Below are 15641 nucleotides of genomic sequence, written 5' to 3'. Positions count from 1 at the left end.
GGAAATACTCACATTTTCTTAAGAGTCTAAGTGGCAAATCTTCTAGTAACTCAATTAGAGTAACTGATAAGAAATCCAAGTATAATTCTCCGGTCAGAGATGTTTCAAAAAAGTGTGGGCCAATAATTTTATTATCAAGAATACCAAGCCATACGTAAACACCATATCTCTCTTGAAAATTAGTAACTCTATGTAAATATTCATTTCCTTGTCGCCAATGATAATGTATATTCCTGTTGAACCATCTGTTATTGGTAAATGTACTTTCATCACACCACAATTTTTTTCACAAACTCCATTATCTTGGCGAAATTTTCTAATGAGCCATCTACAAAAAACTTTTCTCTTGTTGAAGTCCGTTAAACGCAAATGATGAACTTTCCTGACTCGATAAGGCTTGAATTTAGTTTTCTTCGAAATTTTCCGTACAGACGTAGTGGATATGGCCGATTTATGAGCAATCTCCCTCAGAGATTCTTCCTTGTTCTTAATTTTTTTATTTTCTATAAATCCTAAATCAAATTAATGTCACTTCATCATTATTGTGAATCTTCTTTGAAATCACCCAAAATGCCGATTTCATTATCGCCACCACATTCAGTAACCGTACATTTTCTTTCGAAGGGTTTTTCAAAAGAGCCATAATTCCGTATAGTATTTTCGATGAAAATATCTATGATTATAGGTTGTCGTCGTTCAGGATACAATTCCTGATTCATTGCCAGAGATTTGGTAGCATTCCTCAAACATCTCGAATATACAAAAAGCATATCCACTTTGTCGTCATTGGAAAAATTCATGTTTCTCCCTTAAAATCGCTCAACGATTTGAGCGAATAACTTTTCACTGAGGATACACTACAAAAACACACTTTTGTGTGTTTTGTGTATTTTCCACTATATTATATAGTGGAAAATAGACAAAAGTGTGTTTTTGTAGTGTATCCTCAGTGAACATGAATTTCCACAAAATAAACAAGTCGTAAATCGAAGAAGCGAATAACTTTTATTTTGTGTGTGACAATTAACTTGACATTCACATTCATGGCTTACTTCAAAAAAAAGAAATTATCGCTTATCATGTTTCTCGTGAAAATCATCTATGACTTTTTCAATACAGTATTTTTATTAGGTAATTCTTGTTGATTCCTCATTTTCTGAACAGAAATCTTGGGTAGCTACAAATTTTCAAAAGACATTTGGGAATTATGAATGGCTTGGTATTGTTACAAAGATTTTTGGTCTCTCTTTTTCAAGACGACCCTGACAGAAATTCAGTTGGATTTCAGTGAATACAAATATTTATAATCTCAATGAAAGACATTATCGACAGGAGAACTCTGGATTTCAGTAACATTCGGAAATTCGAACTCTTAATAAAAAATGATAGTGATGATGTGGTTTCGGGAAGAAACGTCGGGAAATATAGATTTTGTGATATATCAACGAATTTGTAATTATAATGACTACGAAAATGTATAAAACAATATACAGGTCTGCATTTAAAAAACTTATATTGATGATGGAATTCAATGAAAGAAACGTTACATTGAAAAATGAGTTCACCCAGATTATGAAGCACATGAAATGAAGCAAAAAGTTTTTTGTCATTTTTTTATATTATTGAAAATGGAGGCGGTAGAGCAAAAAAAAAAATCTGTCATTTTCAGTTTTTTGCAAATATCTCACAAACCGTTGATGATTTTATGAATCTGAGAATACCAGTGTGTTGCATCCCTAAAAAGGTAACTTTTGTTCCATTCAACTGTCCTTGTACGACCTACCGTTTCCGAGATAGCAATAGTGGTACCAGCTAAAAAAACGATCTTTACGAATCCAATATTGACGAAATTATAATCAGTTTTGCTGCTCCATTACTATAATCCAGTGGTTTGAGAGCAGAATACTAACAATTAATTTCACCAAAACATTTTTTGTTCCCCTCGCAAACTACAACAATATTCTACCTAACTATGATACACTCACTGGGACCATTATTGAAATAATAATGAAACCATATATCAAATACCTCGGAATCATCATAGACAAAAACCTGCGTTGGAACAAACACACCGAATACGTGGCAAGAAAATTAAGATCCTTAATGAATACTTTTAAGTTTTACGAAAAAAAATTTCTCTCTGACGTAAACATATGCGTCACAGAAAATATTTGAAGAGTCACAAACTTTTACTTGTAGACACTTATATTTCATCATCACAAAAATGAACAATTTATGGCTACCATCGAACACAATTATGACACAAGATTCAAACAAAAACAACAAAAATACCCAAAGTGGGAACATCCAAACACCAAAAGTTTCTGTCTTATCTGAGCCCAATTGTCTATGCTGAAACACCCAATGAGTTAAGACATACCCGCAACCAACAAATATTCTAAAAAAATATCAAAAAGTGGCTTCAAACAGTACCTGTAGAAAGAGTGAAGCAAATTATTGAAAGAAGGATATACTGAATAGTTACCTCGAACAGTGAGTTGAGTATCGAGTGCTCGAATTCCATTGGATATAATTATAGAAACTATTCTATTTTCAAAATCGTTCAATTAGTCATAAAGGAGGTGTACGTGGGTCCAAACAGTATTGAATGCATACTTCACAGATACTTATTCTTTCTTTTCATTTTATATATTATGTATATATTAGGTCAAGATATAATTTCACAATCATATTTCTTCAATTTCACATGTTTATAGTTCGTTCAGTATTGTCTGAGAGTAAAAGAATTTCAAGAATGCAAACATGTCGCTACATCAAAGAAAGCAACATAATCATCTCAAGCAAACAGCACTGCAATTCACCTACAAAATCATTGAGATATGTCTACCCTCTACATCCCTTGAGGACGCCGCTAACGAGCCATTAAAATAGGAATATGCGACAAAGAACGCGAAAACACCGACAAAGAATGCGAAAACCAAACGAATCGCTCGATGTTTTTTCGGATATTACGTTTAAGATAATATTAATAGGCGTCGGACTGGGGGTATTAATATAAATTTTCCATTGATATATTCTGTATGATGAGAAGGTAATTAAAATATGGTGAAAACTAATTTTGTTTGAATATTTTATTTTGGGAAGGACAATTTATGTTTGAAATAGTTTTTTATAATTCAGAATTATATATTCTAGTTGTATTTATATATTCTTGTTCGTTTGAAAATGAAGATTCAGATTCCTTATTGGATTTTATAATTGATTCAGAAACAATTTTATAGATTTAATGGGAATAAGACATTGCGATAATTTTAATCTGAAAACGTCTACAGGGATTCGTTGAGTGATTCTTCACTGGATGAATCAGTTTCATTAGGATTGATGACAACTGGAATAGTTTTTTCTGATAATGAGTCTATGCGATCATCCAGATCCTACATCTCTGCTTCGATTCTGATTGTTTTGTGGATACATTTTTCCCAAGCTCTTTGGTCGACTGTTTCCAAAGCACTGTATAGGCATTTCTTTATTTCACACAGCTTGAAGGTCTTATTATTCCTTGCGATGAATCCTTTAATTCGAGCCCAAACCAACTCTATTGGATTCAATTCACAGTGATAAGGCGGCAACCGAAAAACCGAAATTCCTTTAGTCTTCCCCATCTCATCGGTGACATACCTGACGAAGCCAAGTTGAGGAGCTCCGCTTTTAGCATGGTCGATTCAAAAGGAAAAGCTTTCATTTGTAACCACTCAGTAATATCTGCTTTATTCCAACACGACGTCGGTAGCTTCTCGACTCGTCTACTGTGCTAACTTCCGTTATCCATTACTACTACAGATCCCTGCGGAAGTTTTACAAGTATGTTTTCAAACCATTCTTCGACTACTGTGGCATCCATTTCTTGATGATAATCCCCATTTTTCTTCGATTCAAACACCATCAATTCATCTTTCACGAATCCTTCACTGCTGCTTATGTTTGTGATGATAAGACGACGACCTTTTCCAACTGGAAGTTTCAAACCAGTGGACTAACCTTCCATAAAGGCTTGTCTTCCACTTTTGATGTTCTGATTTTGTCAAACCTTCGAGACGGTATGACCCTCATTGATCCATGTTTCATCCAAATAAAAAATAGATTCACCTAGTGCTCTTGCTTTCTTTATTTCTCTCAAATAGTTTTTTCTCAATTCTACAATCTCTTATTTTTCTATTAACAAGTGAAATTCAGCTCATGTAATATCTTCCATAATCGAGTTCTTCTTATATCAGGAAAAAACTGTCTTCACGAATAACTGACAAAACTTTATCTAATGTAGGTATTTAGTTTTTTATGTGAAAAGGGTGTACTGTTCTCCTAATAAAATTCTTCACTTCTCCATCGATAACCAAACACTTTCTACCAGTGGATACTTTCGGCTCAAAAAAGTTGTATAGCTGTTTATTCAACGCGCTCTCGAAGTAAACTGAAGAATATCACGAATAACCCCGCTAAAAAGCCAAGTCGGTCTTATTGATGGGTGCGTTGTGTCTGTTGACAGTATAATTCGAAGGAATATACAGGGTGTCCCTGGACTTCCTCTTTTCCTCTCGGGAATGTATAGATGGGGTCAAAATATCACCAGTACTTCATATAACTTTTTTTCCTAAAATCCTTCGTTACCAAGTAACGGGCCCTCGAAGTTACAAAATGAAAAATGTTTTTCTTTGATAACGTTTCAAGTGAATATTCAGAATCATCCAAATTTTGGTAATTGACTAAACAAATGAATTCCTTCGATGAGCTTTCATGCAGGAGTCAGTTGTTTCGCTACAAAGTCAGGAACGGACTACCCCCGATGGTCCACACCCCAAAACTTTGAAATGACAGATATTTTTCAATATTTTTCAACAAATTAAGGTTACTTGGACAATTTTATGAATAATAGTACTCGTGTAGAAAGTCGATCGGAGCAACGAGTCTTGATAAAAATGTAGTTTCACTCGACGACATCAAACCCGCTCGTCCACCATTATTTGAAATGAATAATTATCAAAGCAGAAATAATAATGATAACGTTAATTCAACAACATTTATCCTGAGATGTCTACCATTATTCGAAAATATTAGTTTTTAAGGAAAATGGAAATGATAGGTAAAATGTTCATAACGAATTTTTATAATGCAAACACGTTTAACTAACGAAACTCAAGAGCCTCAAGAGCAAACAGAAATGAAAAATCCGCTACAGAAACTGCTCGATATGACCACCTTCTCTCTCTATACATTTTCTTAGTCTGCGAAGACACCCTCTCTGTACTTGAAATAGCATTCCAGGGTCGTTTCGTATGGCTTCACAATGTAATGTTATTCTATTCAACAATGCATCTCTTGTGTGAATAGGTGTAGCGTAAACAAGGCTTTTTAGATGCCCCCACAGAAAGAAATCCAATGGATTTAAATCTGGAGACCGCGATGGCCATGAATATGGCCCACCTCTACCAATCCATCTTTTGTGGAAAATATGGTTCAGATGGTCACGCACAATCAAACTAAAATGAGGAGGAGCGCCATCATGCATAAACCACATATCTCTTCGGGTTTGCAATGGAACATGTTCCAAAAGTCCATTCAAATCGTTCTGAATGAACTCCAAATAACGTTCTCCATTCAATCGGTCCTGTAGAACGAATGGTCCTATAAGATGGTTTCCTATGATACCAGCCCAAACATTCACGTTGAATTTCCGTTGGTGTTTGGTTTGCAATATCCCATGGGGATTTTCTTCGGCCCATATATGGAGATTATGAGGGTTGATAACTCCATCTCTACTGAAACCTGCTTCATCAGTGAATAAAACTCGATTAATAAAAGTCATATCCTCTCTTTGCCTATCCATGAACCAATTGGCATATTCCAGTCGTACTGGAAAATCTTGAGGTGTCATGGCATGTACCTTCTGGATGTGAAATGGGTGGAGCAGTTGTTCCCTAATTATTCTATGAATAGTGGACTTGGATGTATGGAACTGTTCTGATAGATTTCTGATGCTCATTGAAGGATCATCAGCGACGGCTTCCAAAATATTTTCCTCCAATACAACGGTACGTACAGTCCTAGGAGCGCCCTCACCACCTCGTTTTGGCAAGACTGTACCTACAATAATATCGAAATAAAACAACGTGCTCAAATTAATTATCAATTATTACATACCTGTCTCCCTCAAGCTGCGATCGACACGCTCGAATGTTTCTCTTGACGGTACCGTTCGATTGGGAAAATGCTCGGAATACAGACGACGAGCTTCTGTAGCATTACAAAATGCTCGTCCATAAAATACATGCATATCTGCATATTCATTGAATGTAAACTGTTCGGCCATATCAAAAAAATTCAAAATATCCTATAGAATATTGACAATACAATGATAGTCATATGACAACGCACCACTCAACAAAACAAAATCGCATTCCAGTTTCTCATTTTTTATCAAAACTTTCTAAAAGGTTTTTTTGTCAACATCTGTGAAAGAAATGGAACATAATTATTCCCTGGATATTTTTCACCTGATCATGTGCAGCCGTTTTTGTAGTTCATTTGTTTGCTTTTTATTAGTATAGTAAATATTTTTTCCGATGTGCGTTTTTTCAGCTAAATTTAGATTCGTGTTAAAGAATTTCTCCCATAAAATTATAATTATCAGTGAAACTCCTCAACAGTTTAGCTGTGAAGAAGAATTTGAAACATTCGAATGTTGAGTTTCATGAGATTCAGATAACTGATCAACACGAAACGTGATTATTCCACACGTATTATGTACATACAAAATATGGAATGAATTCGATATTTCATAGTAGAGTAGCTTGTTAGTTTAAAAACACCACGAATCTACAGAACTTGATATTTCTTTTGAAAAAATATCTGCTATCACAATTGTGACTTAAACTTCCATTAGGTACTGTACTTTTTGTTTACGACTTCATTTTAGCATACTTTGTATTATTCCTGTTAAATGTTATTGAATTAACGTTATCATTATTATTTCTGCTTTGATAATTATTCATTTCAAATAATGGTGGACGAGCGGGTTTGATGTCGTCGAGTAGAACTACATTTTTATCAAGACTCGTTGCTCCGATCGACTTTCCACACGAGTACTTTTATTCATAAAATTGTCCAAGTAACCTTATTTTGTTGAAAAATATTGAAAAATATCTGTCATTTCAAAGTTTTGGGGTGTGGACCATCGGGGGTAGTCCGTTCCTGACTTTGTAGCAAAACAATTGACTCCTGCATGAAAGCTCATCGAGGAATTCATTTGTTTAGTCAATTACCAAAATTTGGATGATTTTGAATATTCACTTGAAAAGTTATCAAAGAAAAACATTTTTCATTTTGTAACTTCGAGGGCCCGTAACTTGGTTACGAAGACTTTTAGGAAAAAAAGTTATATGAAGTACTGGTGATATTTTGACCCCATCTATACATTCCCGAGAGGAAAAGAGGAAGTATATTTATACCGCCTTCAATACAACAATGTTTTTTCAAATCTAATCCTTCAAATCCTCTTCAACTAAATACTTATTTGTTGAAGAATGTCTTGGTTACTACTGGACATATTTTGCTGCTGCAGATAGGATGCTGCAAATAGAATAGTGCCTAAAGGATGACAGCACGACCAGCTGTCGAAAGCGCTCGCAGATAATCAAATAGAAGTCATAGAGCTTCAAATCCTTTTTGTAACTTACATTAATAGTAAAATATATAGATATACTGCTGTAGCTTCTCTCATTTCTGAGCAGATCATACCTTTATACACACATTTTACAGTTTAACATTTAAAATTTTATATTTTTACATCTTTAGATATGAACAATCTATATTTATACATTTTAAAATTTATATTTATGCGTCTCTTGATATTACTGTTTTACATTTATACATTTTAAATTTTATGTCTTAACAAATTTGTATGTTTACATTTCACATTTTATATCTCCAATTTTACAACGTTCATTGATAGATTAGTTAATTTACTCATGCACAAGGTTATACCTTTTATGAAAAAACAAACCGATCTGTTTGCTGAATTAGATTGAATGATTGTATTTTTTTGATGGCAAATAAAAAAGTAAAAAAAAATAAAAAAAAGTAAGCAAAAAAAAATAAGTTTTATACTCGAACCCGGTATAAAGATCAGTGATCGTCTCGTTGTAAAAAGCCCTGAAACTTCCAGAAGTTTCATAAGTCGGGGCTTCCTATAAAATTGCATTTCATTAGATTATGTGGACAGGTAGGTGTACTTTCGTTCTTTGATTCTGCCAAGCGGCTAAACTGTTAACCTTAATGGCGCTGCGCGGTGCTGCTGACCACTTACCAACAAACACTAACAGTACCAGCACATTGAACACATCAATAGTTGGGAACAGTCTCGGCGCGGTTACGTTGAGTGTACGACGGGTTTTGGAGTCACCATCGAATAAATCTGCAGGTAGTCGTGTTCAAGTGAATATAACCGTTTCTTCATAAAAGTAATACAATCGAGAGAGGCTGTGCTGGATTCCTAAATTCGGAAGAGTAGATTTTCATGCTCGTATCATTTCGATATTAACGGTCCCAGTGCGGCTTTGTCTTGAGTTCACCGAATGATTCTCAATGACTGCTATGGAGATACAAACATTTCACGTGGTCGTGGTCTTTAGTTTCGAATGAATAATTAATATATTTATGTGCCTTTGTTTTACGAGTGATTTTCGTAATATTGCCATCACCTACTATATGAATAAGGTAGTCAGTCCACTGGCAGTGGCAAGAATTTGTGGTTGCTTTTGGTTTATGTGCGATTATTTATATTACGAATTATTATCTAAATAGTGACACCTACTCATTTGAAACGTTTGGCTATGAAGTCTGTTCAAAATTTTAAAATTCTCCAACGAACAAAATTCAATAGCAGATATTTTCTCGCCGGTGACCGGTAGTACCCACATAAACTTCTTTTATATGCATACATGAAAATTTAAAGGGCAGTTAATGTAAGTACAAGCCGTTCATCTCTATGAACGGCTTACTCATCCAAAAGCAACTACTTTTTCTGATAAATAATAAGTCTTGTTTTGAGAACTTTTTACATTGACCTTCTCACATCTACTTGTTGAAAACTATAAGCGCGTGACCATTTCCTTTCACATCGATATATTTGTCTTACCGGCCTTATTATGATTATTGTCTGGTATTTCTAGTAATGATATCAAAGAAATCATTACTGAAGAAAGAACTGCAACTGAAAAGAGTCAAATTTAAACTGTAAGATAAGTGTGTCCGAAAATGCTTCGTTTCGGAGATACAGGGTGTTGAAATTGATTTTTTTGTTCGTTTTTCAAAAATAACTTTTCGTAAAAAATAATTTATTTCATGTAACATCTAGAGGGTGCCGCGTACGCTGTCATTGTTTATTTCAAATTACCCTAACTTTTTTGACACAAAACATTTGGTACCTAATTCCCACACCTTTTCCAAGGTCATCGTTTCCGAGATATTTACAATTTTCTATATCGATGCATATTACTTAGCTCCTAGGGCGCTAAGTAAAGTTGCTGAGAACATTACAAAAACTAAATATGTGGAGGATCTCGTCAAAAACAACTTTTTCCTGTAAAATGTCTATCAAAAAATTTACGAGACAGACAATTCCACTTTCTGTTTCGATTAGTTTGTTGGGGGTTAAAATGAACACCAAAGTGTCTTGGCACAATCATGTCGCTGGAATTGCAAAGGCTGCTTCTCAGAAGCTTGGAACACTCTTCCGATCCAGAAAACTGTACACATCTCAGCAACTTTCAATGCTTTATAACGCTCAGATTATGGATTATTGTTCTCACGTATGGAATAGAGCCATCCGCCTGGTTGCAGACGCGAACATCACTTGCTTCCTTGATACATTGAAGAAAGGTTGGAGATTTGTCTCTCTTCTGTAGATACTTTCACGGGAAGTGATTAAGTGTCTTGGCACATTTGATTTCACCAAGATTCAACTCAGTATATCTCGAACTTCACTGTTCAAGCACTCTTTCATTTGGAGAACTGCATTAATGTGGAATAAACTTCATGAGAACGTTTGTGATGTGATTCACTACTTTCGCACAGGCACCGCTCCTAGAGCACCTTAAGGATTTTCCTGTAGGGCTTATGTTTTATAAAAAAAATGAAAAAAACTATGTTTTGAAAAATTTCAACAATCCTTCAAGGAATAGCTACAAAAAGTTATAATAGTAATAGTAAAACTTTGAAGCTTCCAAAAAGGTCAAAACTTACTGTTGTTGAGGATGGCTATGTCAAAAAAGATGTGAAATTTATGAAAATGAAACATATCAATATAATCGAACAAGTCACTAAGTTTAAATAACGGGATTCGTCACTAAGGCATAAAAATTAGAAATTTATTAATCCAAATTTGTTTTAATTTACCCGTAGAAGACCATGTGCTCGGTACCAAAGAGAGAGAAAGAGAGACAAGAAACATGTCAATGACATCTGTCATGGAATTCGGTTCGAGAATATGTTTGTCCATGTTGAAACTGTGGAACAATGGAGAGGATGTTATGACAGATGTCACTGTCATGTTTCTTGTCTCTCTCTCTTTTTTTTTGGTACCTAGCACATGGTCTTCTACCGATAAATTATATTTAAAATGAATTTGAATGTTTTATCAAGAAATTTCAATTTTACTAGTTCGAACTTCCATTATCCAATATGATTCTAATATGATTTGAAATCTCTGAAAGATTTCAAATCATATCAGACAAAGTAAATCCGAACTAGTGAATTTCGCCATGAAACATATTTTTCACTTCATTTCTGAAATATTTTATGAGGAGAATGGCCTGGAAAATTATGAATTGAATAAACCAGGATGGTTCTCTTTTTCACCAAATCAGTCAATAAGCTTACTTAACATATTGAAAAATGAAGTTGTAATGAGTCGGTAAATAAAAAAATAATGATTCGATATTTTTTTCTCAGTGTGCTTTGTGGATGTGGATAACTTCACACCTGTGCTGCTTACATTCACAATTTTCATTCTGAGGAAATAATTTCGATATTTATTACTCATTCTGCAAAAAATTATGACTGAAGTTGAATATGAATAGGTAGATATTTATTCTATAGTTTCTTATTAAAAAAAAAGATAATTGAAACTTTCTATGTTTTTTACCACTTTTATTTGTAACTAACGTTACTGCAGTTTCGTCCTATAAGGACATTTTCAAACTCATACATTATCTTTTCTTCATTATGATTTCCTACCACGTAGTAACGGCTACAACCATCAATTTATTTCTTATTTTCCATTTTCTTTTGCGAAAAATGATTTTCAGAAAGAAAATCCAGTATTTAGCCTTCTTGAAAGAATGTCCCCACTCAGTAAAATAGGTATGAGAGGAAGTGGTTCGAAAATTAGTATAACTGTGCCAGAGGTTTCAGTTTTTTTCAGAGAGAAAATTGAATATTTCAATCTTATTACAATTCATTATTGTTCCCAGAATACTGTAGCATGATCGAGAACTCATGATTTCGCATTTCACGATTTTTTTTAATAAGCTACCGGACATAATTTCATAATGGATACCAATAAAGTAGTATCTGCGGTTCCCATAAAATCTAAATTCGAGTGTGCATTCACAGAAAATACCTACCAAAACTGAAAATTGACTTCCTCTAGATTCAAATTTTAATTGGTTACTTCCTATGAGATTTTAAGCAACGAAAGGAGAGGCAAAGACACGATATCAACAACAACTATTTGTATTGCTGCGAACGGTTGACCTTTTATTTCGAACGTGCAAAGAAATACTATGGTGCGCGGTACCTTTCAAGAGCTCCTCTTTGATAATATAGTTAGGGAGCTAACTAATTTCGTTATTCAATAATCATTTCTGATTAGGAATCACAATAACTTTGATATATATATATATATATATATATATATATATATATATATATATGTATGTATATATATATATATATATATATATATACATATATATATATATATATATATATATATATATATATATATATATATATATATATATATATATATATATATATATATATATATATATATATAAATCGATTTAATTCGTGAGGTTGCAGTCAATAGCTGGGCTATTGTTATATGTCAAGCTTTCGGTATATTTCAACCTCACGAATTAAATCGAAATAATATATATATATATACATATATATATATATATATATATATATATATATATATATATATATATATATATATATATATATATATATATATATATTACAATGTAGGTTTTCACGGATGGTAGAATATGATGTGTTGTTTTTCCGGGTGTTCATCCGTTGTGTACTATTCGATAGTCGACGTTTCGCCATCACCTCAGATGGCATTATCAAGACAAGTTACTGCTTCGCTTCGAGAGGTGTAACTGATGTTAGGTTCTTCTTGTGGTGTTTTTATATGGTTTCGCTTGCGTAAGTTGTATGGATTTGTTACCTGTTTTTCCACCTGAGAGTTGTTGATGGCTTTTGGCAGTTCTCCTACCTGTTTTTCTACCTGAGGGTTGTTAAAGGCTTCTGGCGGTTCTCCTACCTGCGATGGTTCATTATCAATTTGTGGTTGTCTTTGGGGGTTGTTTTTAATTATTGTTTTCCAAATCCTTGGGATGTTTAGTGAGTCATCCCTTTTGTTGATGAGGCCTTGCTTTTCGATTTCGATAGCTTCCCTGATTTGTCGAATTCTTGGGTTTTGCACCTGTGCTATCTGTTTTGTGGACTCAAAATTAATCTTGTGACCTGTTTGTAGATGGTGTTGAAAGAGGGCAGAGGAGGTTTGTTTTGTTCTTATCGAGTTTTTGTGCTCCTGGGTTCTGGCAGATATACGTCTGTTGGTCTGACCGATATATTGTTGACCACAGTCCTAGCATGTGATGCTATATACTCCTTGGTTTTCTAGGGAAATTCTCTCTGTCGGTCTGGGCAGCCAACTGGATATCATTTTGTGCGGTTTGTAGGTTGTCCGGATGTTTTTACGTCTTAGTATTCTCCCGATTTTGTCGGTCACACCTTTGACATAAGGTAGTGTCACAGATTGTATGTCGTGTGGAGAGTCTTCTATCGATCTAGTGGATGTTTTTTTGGTTCTTCTTTGTCTGTCGATGGCCTTTTGAATGATCTTTGGTCCGTAGCCATTTTGTCGCAGAGCCTTTGTTGTCTCCCTCAATTCTGTTGCCCTTTTTGTTTCTGTTAGGCGGAAACTGCGGGATATTAACGTGTTGGCTACGGATTGTAGCTGGGTAGGGTGGTGGTGTGATGCTGCTTGTAGGTAGCGGTTGGTGTGTGTGGGTTTTCGGTAAACTGTATAATCCAAGTTGCCAGTTGGTTTTCGTGTTATAAGTAGGTCTAGGAAAGGTAGCTGCCTGTTCTCCTCTCTTTCGGTAGTGAACTGGATGCGGAGATGGAATATTTTACGTACAGTTGAGAAATACATTTCGGTTGAATCTGATGTTGCTTGTAATATTTTGTTTCCCTCGAAACCAAACTTGAGATGTAGATTCTTATAGACATTGAAACATATTCCCTGAATCTTATTCACTGGTGTCTCTTTTTCGCATTGTTCACCATTGCTATGGGAATCACTACACTGGAAAAAGTCTGTTTTGTTATCACACCCTTTATTACTATTAGTACTTGTCCCAGGATGCCACATTTTAAATAGGTAACAAAAATTGCACTGCACCAATATCGAATTTCAACACTCAACTCGTGATCAGTTCCTAAACTGAACACGACGGCGATAACCTTTTCCGATTTCCCGATTTCTATTCGTCACCGTAACATGTCTTCAAATTTAATTTTATGACTCTTCAGCCAATCATAAAACTCGGTTAGTAAAAATTATCTAATACGAACCGCCAAGTCCACAGTCCACGTGGACTAGTTCGGCTTTCTAGTATTGTTTTTTTGGCCTTTGTGAGTGCCGACATCGTTAATTATGCACAATATCGTTCACTTTGACAATACCTTTAATGGGCGGAAGAAATTGGGTTATTTACTTTCAGAAAGATATATTTTCATAGTGGAGTATTTATTGAAAGTTCCTTTAAAAATAAGTATCAGATTAAATCGATGATGAATATATTGAGATAGAAAAACTCATATCATAGTCATAATTTTCAGTAATGCGACTTTAAAAGTATAACTGGACGGTACTGTGTTTTCAAAGTGTTCGAGAGAACTCTGTGGTCATTGCAGGTGTTTCTATTCACCTGTTCAGCTATATTTTCGTGTTTCTTCGGTAGTGTTGATCTCCAGGCGTACCCTACGCCTCTGTCCACTAATACACCTCCAGATATGTTTTTCGATAGGGTAGTTGACGTATTCTATTCCTGTCGGTAACTTTCTTTTGTTGGTCAATTCTTGATGAGAATCCGGAATAAAATTGATGGAAATACTTCATTGTGAGATTTTCACACAAACGGTTTACAAAATCGGAACAGTATTTTGCTATAAACTATGAGATACGATGAACATGTTAATTACTCCATTCCCGGTAGCTTTCAATGATCTTCGAGATGAACTATAAAGTTTCTGAACTTCATTTAAATAGCTCTGTTTCGCCAGCGACGCAAAGTATGGAAATCGCATTTACAAAATATCAAAATTAGGTACTTTTTAGGTACTGAAGTCAAAAATTAGGTGCTATGTAACTACCGCCGCAACTCAATACTCAAAGTTGCGTTGCTAGCATTATGTAATGCTAGCAACACAATGAAAATAATAATGAAATAATGAATGTTAAGGAAACACTATTAGGTGCTAATTAAGTGCTGAACGGTGAGGATCGTAAAATTTTCTAATTAATGAACAAGAGCTTCCAATTTCACTTAACAACAGATCTAAGAATCAGGTCTCTCGAAAACAAGGACGAATGCTCAATCAGGTATAAAGTAAGCGTGTTAATAAAGTGCTAATTAGGTATTTGCAAGAAATTAAGATGTAAGCGACCGTGAATGAGCGGAAAAAAATTCGGGATACCTGATTTGAGAAAAAAAACAATATACAATAAAGTCTTGAAATGCTCGGAAACTCATACACAGACAATCAAAATAAAATGCTAATTGAGTGGTCACTAGATATTCATAGTAAAACTAGATTCAATAATGCCTTTGGGGACCTGAAAACCACCATGACTGATGTACTGAATATTCATAGTACTTTTCTCAATAAATAATTGCGAGAGAATAAAGTGCTAATTAGGTGCTACTTAGATATTTATAATAAACCTAGATTCCATAATTGCTATGGGACTCAAGGACCTGAATACCACCATGACTAATGTACTGAGTTTTCATAGTACTTAGTTTATATCTGATTGAGCATTCGTCCTCGTTTTTGAGAGGCCTGATTTTTAGATCTGTTGTTCAGCGAAATTGGAAGCTTTTGTTTATCAATTAAACAATTTTACGATCCTCACCGTTTAGCACTTAATTAGCACCTAATAGTGTTTCCTTGACATTCATTATTTTATTATTATTTTCATTCTACAAATTATATTGAAAAAATTGAAAAATCAACATCAAAATAATTATAAAGAGTACACGAACTATAAAAAATTAAACAAAATTATGCAAGAAATCTCATGGGACCTCGTCTATTCACAA

The 15641-nt window shown here is 34.3% G+C and overlaps 1 protein-coding gene across 2 annotated transcripts in view; it reads left to right on the top strand.

Annotated features, from left to right (window-relative positions):
- The first annotated feature begins 8400 nt into the window (after window positions 1-8400).
- Fhos (Formin homology 2 domain containing) overlaps window positions 8401-15641 on the top strand; it is a 144867-nt gene continuing 137626 nt past the window's right edge. For both annotated transcript variants that reach the window (XM_074178983.1, XM_074178982.1), the window contains exon 1: window positions 8401-8730. The gene's annotated coding sequence lies outside the window, so the exon portion shown is untranslated. The remainder of the gene's footprint in view (window positions 8731-15641) is intronic.

Source organism: Leptinotarsa decemlineata, unplaced genomic scaffold, assembly GCF_025532065.1.
Source record: "Leptinotarsa decemlineata unplaced genomic scaffold, Ldec_3_MD MMD2_tig00004307_RagTag_RagTag, whole genome shotgun sequence".
NCBI lineage: Eukaryota > Metazoa > Arthropoda > Insecta > Coleoptera > Chrysomelidae > Leptinotarsa > Leptinotarsa decemlineata.
Note: the sequence above shows the minus strand (reverse complement) of the source record. Positions and strands in the feature narration are given on the sequence as shown.